The following is an 8,932-nucleotide window of genomic DNA, read 5'->3' on the forward strand; positions in this document are numbered from 1 at the left end:
ATCAAAATATTAAATATATGTGGACCACAAAAGAGTGCATAACATGATATCTTATCTTCAATTCTTCACATAGAGCCGTGGGGATAGAGGAATATAGTGCCTTACTTGTCTTACTACAATCATCTATGTTCAGTCACTTTTAAATCTTCATGGGTGTCAGTTTCTTCTCACAATCTCTCTTTTTTACTCCTTTTAAGTTTAAAGACAAAAACAATGGAGATTAGCTAAATGATCTCAAATACCCTGAAACCTACCACTAATGTCGCATTCAACTCTATCCACTTCAAGAAGCTCTCAAAACCATGCGTGATGGTATCTAATCTACAAAGACAAATTTCTTTGATTCCAGATATCCCTTTCTTTTCTTTTCTACTTTTTAGTTTTGGTGTTTTCCTTCTTTTTAGAATCTCCTACCACTGAAGGGTTCTTTATCTGCTTTATTTTTTCTCTCTCCCCCCCCCCCCCCTCTTCCCCCATTTTTTCATTTGTTGTGCTTTTTATTTGCGAGATTTAGTTCACTGTGTGCAGAGGGGGAGAATATGAAATCCACCTAAATTTTGAATTTTAAAGATTCAAGGTAATTTATCTTCTTCATATTCTGCTCTTTCTTTTTCGGTTAAAAAAGAAAAAGAAAAGTGGGGTTTTCTGGTAGATGAGCGAAGGACCTATTGAGTTGAGAACTCTCTCTCTTTGTGATAATCTGGAAAGCTTATCTTGCTTTATCTTCTTCAGTATTTTGTTTCTTTTTTGGTTTGTTTGGGAGATAGAGAGAAGGTTAGGTACTGAAGATACACATGAGCTCATAATCAACAGTTAAAGAGCACATATACTTTCAGTCCTTTTTTTTTTTTGTTTTTTTGTTTGGAGGGGTTGGTAACGATCGTATGTCCCTTAAAAGCTAAGTTCTAATAAGAAAGCAGGACCAAAAATTAAGTGCTCATGAAGTGCTTGCTTTCACGACTAGCACTTAAAAGGATGATTGAATGGAAATGAATCCTAAGGTGCATTAATATGGCTTCCCAAAATTGCATACATTGTTGCACAACTTTAATTCTTATGGTTCATGTAGTGTACACCACTCTAGTTGTTAAACCCTTTGATTTTCTATCGGATGTAGCCCAATTCAAGACTCCGTTCAATGTAATCAACTGCAAAAGACAGTGGCTTTTCAATTAATTTTCACCAAAATGGCATTGCAGAAGTACCTTTACGGAAATAATGAACCATGGTTGGGCTTCAATGCTGGGCAATTAATGTGTAACATTGAGCTGTTTAAGGTCAGGATTTAAAGTGGTCAGCCATTTTGTGTTTTTTTCTTTTGGATTTCAATTGGGATGTTCAAAAAGTTAAAAATAGAAAACCAAAACGGGTGCACCAGAATTGATCCCAAATCACGAAGATCACAATTCGCAACTGCTTCAACAAATGATAACACCTTCTCCTGGGCATTTCATCACCATGAGTTTCCCATCTGGGTTCTGTACTAGACTCCCTGCTAATGGATAAAAATGAACTAGCACTTTAGCCAGAGCTTGTTTGATTGTTTCACAGGGATTTTCCATCCTCCTCATCCCATCCATCTGGAAGCAAAATAGAACATCAGCAGGACCCATTAGTAACTCATCTACAGGAGATAAATGATAGAGCCCTTGATAAGTCTTCATTTTTGGGTGAACAACATCACGCTTAAGCTTTGTTATTGAAGTGCTGATTCGACAGTTCCATGTGAAGCTTCACATAGGCTTATTGTAATCCATCAGTTTTATCTGTCAAAGTAAAAAACTACTCTAGCTAGCTATTCTTGTCTTTGCATTAACTAGGTAGCTCCAAGACGAGCAAGTGGCACCTGGAGTGAGCATTATGATTTATGATTCTTGAGAGCCTTCGCAGGGAGAACATGACTTGGGTACCCCATTTTGCTTGGGAACAGCGTTGCTCCCAGCAGTCAAAGGCCCAGATTCAATTTGGGGTTCAGAGCAAATCTAGACCGTTGAGTGAAGTGTTTATTCAATGGTATAGATTTGCCCTAGACCCCAAATTGAATTGGGGGTGCAAAGTTGCCTAACTAGGTTCCTCGCATTTTGCTCTGAACAAAGGTTAGTTCTTTGCTTTGATTATTTTCTATTTTTCAATACAAAGTGACCTCTCTAGTTTCAAAGAAGAGCAGACCAAAGATGGAAGAAAGAATAGAATCATGGCTTTCTTATAAGAAATAATAAGCATGTGAAACAAATGCATAAGCAAATATCTTTTCCATATACTTCTAGCCATGGATTCTCACAAGAAATTTTGAAAACAACTACATATGTGTAAGAATTCTTTTGAACCTTAGCAACCCTAGAATGATAGTGTATTTGAATTCACGTTGTTGCTTGGTTCAGGGACCCTTAATTTATGTAAGCTCATACATTTTTTCTTAGAAAAAATGTTGATAGTTAAATTAACATTTAACATGCATTTATTAAAATTTGGTTCATGATCACTTATGAGAAGTAATATTTCCCAATAACCCACAACAAATGATTAATTATTTATGAAACGGAGTTATGATCAATTTCTAAACTACATTAATATTATCTCAATATGCCAACATCAAAATTTTTTTTGGGTACAATGACATCAACTTTATAACTACACGATGAAATTGAGTAGCTACTATTTGACGTGCACACATTTATTGTTTATCATCATTCACACAGTGGCTTCAATTGCTATGAACAATGATCTAGGTTTGAGTATAGACCACCTTTAATGGACTTTTGCTTAGGTCCTGCGCATTAAATGCACAGAACTGTCAAGCCAAACATCATGGATGTTGATCTCGACCATTGAAATTCAACGGTCGAGATTCAATTTCGATCGAGATTTCGGATCTGACGGTCCAAAATCTCAACTTGACAGTAAATGCGTATGATCAAAACAATTTTGACCTTTAATTACCTAACTGGGACAAGTTGTTAGATCAGGAATCCAATTTCGGTTAGTTATTCTTGGGTTAATGAATCAACTTATTAGTTGTTTACCATATTTTACTCTTTCCTAGCCCAAAGAAGATGAAAATGAAAGTAAATCATTAAAATTAGGACAATGGTAGGAGAAGATCAAATGTTAGGCTTTTTCATGAATTTAATTTAATTTAATTTGGTAGGAGGAGACGACAGTCTACCAGTCAAGCATTTTAGTAGATATTTTTATTAAACAAGAATAAGAAGAAATATATATAAAAATTAATTAAATTACATGTAGAAATATATAAATTACCTAAAATAAATTATATTATCTCTAATCAAACATTTTTAAGTCCCATCTTTTATTTAAAATTATCTATATATTTTTTTGGATGAGTAAAACTATCTATATTAGTCAATAGGTCTACTTTAATTATTCAACCTACTGATAAGGTGTTATAATATTTATTATTTGTAAGTGTTGTAATAAACTAGTAATGCAATTTCTATTCAAAAAAGTGTTGTAACGTAATTATAGTAGTAAGTACTTTACTAGATACAATCTAAGGAAAATAAAAAATATATTAAAATTAATTGATAATGAGTCAAAGGGTAAATTAGGAGATTAGTAAAAGTATTGAATTAAATTATACAAAAATGTAATAATCAACTTTACTGAAAAAAGAGAGTAAGGTCTAAGTGCATCAACTTTAGTGAAAGAACGATCAATCTTTTTTGACGAAAATTTAGAAAGTAATAAAATGAAATGAAAATGAAAAAGCGGGACGTTAACCTTGTCTAGACTTGTACACTACTACTTCCATCTTTTAATCCTAAAGTCCTACCAGTTCCATGATTAAAAGAAGTTCTTAAAGTTAGATTAAGCTTTTAGCTTCCACTTTAGTGAAAAATGATCAAGCTTTTCAATTAAGTGCTATATGACGGCACTAAAGGTTTAATAATTATTTGATATAACTAGAGGGTCAATTCTGTCTTTTTAATTACTTCCCTTATCCAATTGGCAACTGCCTAAGATCCATCCACGTGGATTGATAGAAAGGGTTCGTGATCCATTATTTCAAAAAGTTGGCCCCGATGAACCTCAGACATTAATAAAAAAAATATCAGTCACTGGATTCAGATTCCATATGAAGGGTACTCCTCGTCCAGTCCTCTCATATCTATAACTTCATTACGGATCTCCTCCAGCTTTAATTTTTAATTAATTAAAGAAGGGAGAAGAAGAAGAACAAATGGAAAACAAAAAGAAAGCGATATTCAGAATCAAGACAAATTGTCTTTCGTGTTCAAATGAACAGTTGAGTAAGATATTAGGAATCACTTAGCTCGATTACCATTTTCATTGTCTTTGTGGAGAATTGCATTAAGTGAAAGAAAAGGACATGCATGATGGTTCTTTTAAAAAGAGACACATAAATATACGATTGAAGGAGACAAGTAAAGCATAATAATCATCTGGGACCAATCCTATATCTACCAGGTTCACAGGGGCATCAACGTCTTTTTTCTTTTTCTTTGTATTGGATTTGAGTGTTAGCTTGTGGGTCTATATAATTATAATTTGATTGTATTTGTATTTGAGCTGATTATTGATTAAAATTGTAATTATCTTGAGATTATGATTTTAGGTTTTCCTATAACTTTGTGGGTATGCAAGTGGTATGAAGTTTTCTGAGATGGTGGAACTTCTTTTGTTTGTAGTAGACGTAGGTAGAATTTTGTTGAGTCGTGTTAAATTCCTCTTGTGTGTTTGGCTCGTGTTCTTCTTCATTCCCGACACCTACTCACTCAATCAAGACCAGTCGTTACATACTCATCTAAGGTCTATGGAGAGCTCCGATGGAAGGTGGGAACCTGGGTTTCTGGTCAACTGTCCTGCTTATATCAAATGTGGCCAATCCGTCGGCCCCATCTTCCGGTGCCGGTGTCAAATTTCAACTCTTCGAGCCTTGAATCACCGGAATTTGAGGGACTATCTCTCATCGTCAGACTCGTTGGCAAGCTCATCTGGATATATACATGCATGGATGGTTCAGATAGACTTAACCAGATCGATTAGAGACCAACCAGATTAATGAAGTCAACTCTCCTCGCCATCCCCAGTTGACTCAGTGAATCGGTTTCGAAATGTATGTAATGGAGCTACCTACCTACGTGCATCCAAGTTCATACAAAAACACTCTCTGTGGCTTAACAACGATGGACCACAAAATAATATTAATGGCTATATCATATCGTGGGATAGGAAGGAATAATCTTTTTTTGTTATAATATATTATGCTTTACTTGTCTCCTTCAATCGTATATTCATGTCTGTCTCTTTTTAAAAGAAAAAAAAATCATGCAAGTCGTTTTCTTTCTCTTAATGCAATTTTCCTGAAGACAATGAAAATGGTAATCTGGCTAGTTTGACTGCTAATATATCTTACTCACTCTACTGTTCATTTGAACAAGCTAGCTTTTGAATTCTGAAAACTATTGTTGATGAGTTCATGGTATCTGAGAAAACAATTTTCTTGATTTCTGGGTATTCCTGTCTCTTTTTGTTTCTCATTTCCTCTTTTCTTCTTTTTAGTTTTGGTGTTCAATGCCTTTTAGAATCTCCAACCACTGAAGGGTTCTTTCTGTGCTTTATTCTCTATCTCTTTTCTATTTCTATTCATTTTTTATGTACCAATCCAGAACGAAATTTAAGGTGGATCCTGTTGGGACTTTATGGGCACAATAATTTGATAAAGAACTTATCTCTTTTTGAAGTTTCATTTGCTTTCAGTTACTGAAAATCCTTTCCCTAACTTTCTTCTTCAATGTTTGGTTAAAGAGTGCAAAATAATGGAAGTTGGGTTTACAGGTAGGTAAGCATGGAACCTACCAATATGAAAAGTCTTCTAATATGGTCAAGCACACATGGTTTGGACAAAAACTGCGACCCTGTGGAGTGTGGATAGTATTTCTTCACCCACTCTCTTTTCTGATAAGATGTGAAAAATTAAGAATATGATCACAAGCAAAATTGCAGAAAACTCTCTGGTAATTAAGCAGTTGCTTTCTGCTTCTTCCCATACATGTATATATGTCTTCCTATTCAGTCTTGTGTTTTGTTTTCTAGTTATAAACTGATTCATATTAGAGTATAAACAAAATGAGGATTGAATTTTTTACAGATCCGAGGGGGTTTAGTGCCCAATTAGTTGCTTTCACGAGTGATGCTGAAAATGATGGAAGACCTGATGGAAAAGATTCCTCAATCTGTCATGAGTTTCTAATATTACATGGTGGTTGCTACTCACAAATCTCATTTATCCTTTTTCTAACGTAGGTCACACTTTTTGGATGTTCTATTTTTCAATGCATTGCATCCGAATTTTTTAAGTAAAGTTTAAAGTACCTATATCGAGTATTGTATCGCTCTAACTAATGTATTTTAGTGTAATTCAATGAAGAGATGTATCGAGATGTATCGTATCGGCTAGTATCGTATAGTATCATGAGATACTTTAAATCTTGTGTTTAAGTATTGTTTTGTGGGTATCTCTCGCGTGACCCTTAAACTACATATAATGTTTTAGAAATTTAATGGCTGTAATTATAGCCGAGATGAAGATTACAGTCATTGAATTCTTAAAATATCATGTATCATGGTTTAAAGACGATCATGTAGAAGATACCTACAAAGTAAGTAAGAAACAAAAATTGATTTAATCCCTAATGGCTATGATCGAGAAGTTAAACCTATGATGAATGAAAAAGAAAACCTTGGCATTGATCTTGGACTTAAGTGTGAAACATGAAAGTTACAGGTTTGATGGTGAATCGTGACAGGGCCCTGCCCTGGGTTCATGGAGAATTTGATTAATCTTATTGGTGGGACCATGAGTACGAGACGGGCTCACCAAGGATGAAAGACTTGAACTCAGGAGGAAATTCGCATTAATGTTGGGGTCATCGTGGAATTAAGAAATAAACCTGTAACAGTTACCAGCTGTTGTTGGGTTTTGGAGTCGTTCTCTTGTTTTGATTCTAAGTAAACGCTACCACTTGTAGTACATACAAAGTTAGTAGATAATTGTATCATGCACACCTAGGCATTTTTATGTCGTATTTCTCATGTTGCGAGGCCTTCCTTCATGCATGGTCTATTATTAATGAATGGGCAAGAATCAAGATGTTGACCTTATATTATATCATTTTTCTTAAAAATAAAATATTCAGTATGAACACGAATTAGCTACTTTCTGGATTGGGAGTAAAAATTTTGTTAGAATTTTTATTTTTCTGGAATTTTGTGGTGACTGGTGAGGGTCTTTTCCTGGAAAAGAAGGAAAAGGTTTGTTGGATGGTTTGGGACTTGGGAGTGGATGTGAAGTTGGTCATGATAGTAGGTCCCACAAATGGGGCTATGACGTGTCTCCTATAGATCTCCGTCACCAACCAAACGAACGAACGGTCCATAAAACCGCATTCATTAGTCAAAAAAAAAAAAAAAAAAAAAAATCCTCCGTAGAAATCCGGCATAAAGCAGTTAAACTTTTCTGGACTTTTTACACTTGTAATTCTAACTAACAGTTAGTAATAAGTAGCAACCCCAAACACTCAAACCAAATGGTCTAAAGTTAGATTAACCTTTAGGATGGTACGATTTAAAAATTCATTTACCTTTCCAGATTTCATGTCACGGCAAAACCAAGTCTTTTTTTCTCCTTTCTGTTTGATCTTTAATTGTGTAATAACTAATAATTCTTTTTATCTGATCTTTAATTGTGTAATAACTAATAATCCTTTTTATCTGGGCTTTCTGGTAAAATTCGCATCTAGGCTTTTGATTTCATAGAAATTAGAGAGTATAATTACCATGCACGGTAATTGTAAATGACTCCTGGTTCTATCAAGTTCAACTTCAGTATTGTACACTAAATGGTGTGTATGGTCATAATCTTTTCGAATGGTCGAGGTTGAAATCTCCACTATTCATTTTATAGTTTTTTTTTGTTACAGGTAAGTATGGCTGAAAAAAATATAAAAAAAGACATGTAAATTGGTTGGTTGAAATTTCACCCTCAAACATCAGTTCCATCTGATTCCTAAACAATCCATTACGCAATACTGAAGCTACATCCGGTTGTGTCTCTTGTGAATGACAGTTAGTTTCGGATGTCGTGTGATTTGTCCCACCACATTTAGGGGAGGATAATCCAACGGCGTGTATTTCATCCACATGGATTGATGGAAATTGTCATTCAATTCTTTTAAGAAGGTCTATTGATTAATGCGTGTGTATAAGTTTTCCTTGACCTTATTCCTTTTTAAGTGCTTATTATGGATTTTATTATTATGTGACCGATGCAAGAAGGGGTTCATGGAAACTGTTCACATTGCCCACCGAGCCACCGACCCTACAGTTTTCCTTCAAACGCGGTCTAATTAATCAATTTTACAAATCGTCTGCTATAATCGTCCACAATTTCGTAAACCTTCCCATAACGCCACGTGTAAAGCATTTGAAATCTTCATAACCACACGATTCGAACAATTTGGTGTAATCGTACAATCTCATAATCACATGGAGTACGTGGTCAGTGCCACGTGTAAGCATGTCCATTCAAGCTCAGACAAAGCCAGAGTGACTACCGCTAACCTATCTCCACGTGGTCGATTGAATATCTAGCTCCACCCTGTACTGTGTAGTGTGTACACATCATCATAATCATATCTAATCAGCAAGCCGACCATCTTGTCTTATAGGAGGTTTTTAATTAGACTTAAGAGCTAGTTGTAATTAATTTCAAACATTAATTAACAAATGTAATTTCATTAAATTTGCTTACCACTACTTAATCATATATTAAATATTTAATACTAGACCACCCGTAGACTTCTAGCGTGTTTGGAAGGAAAGCCAAGCAGAAAAGAAAAGAAAAAACACTAGATTTTTCCTTCTATAAAGCCTCTACCTTAGAAGTCGG

This window comes from Hakea prostrata, chromosome 1 (genome assembly GCF_041222555.1).
Source record: "Hakea prostrata isolate BN-2017 chromosome 1, UWA_Hpros_2, whole genome shotgun sequence".
Taxonomy (NCBI): domain Eukaryota; kingdom Viridiplantae; phylum Streptophyta; class Magnoliopsida; order Proteales; family Proteaceae; genus Hakea; species Hakea prostrata.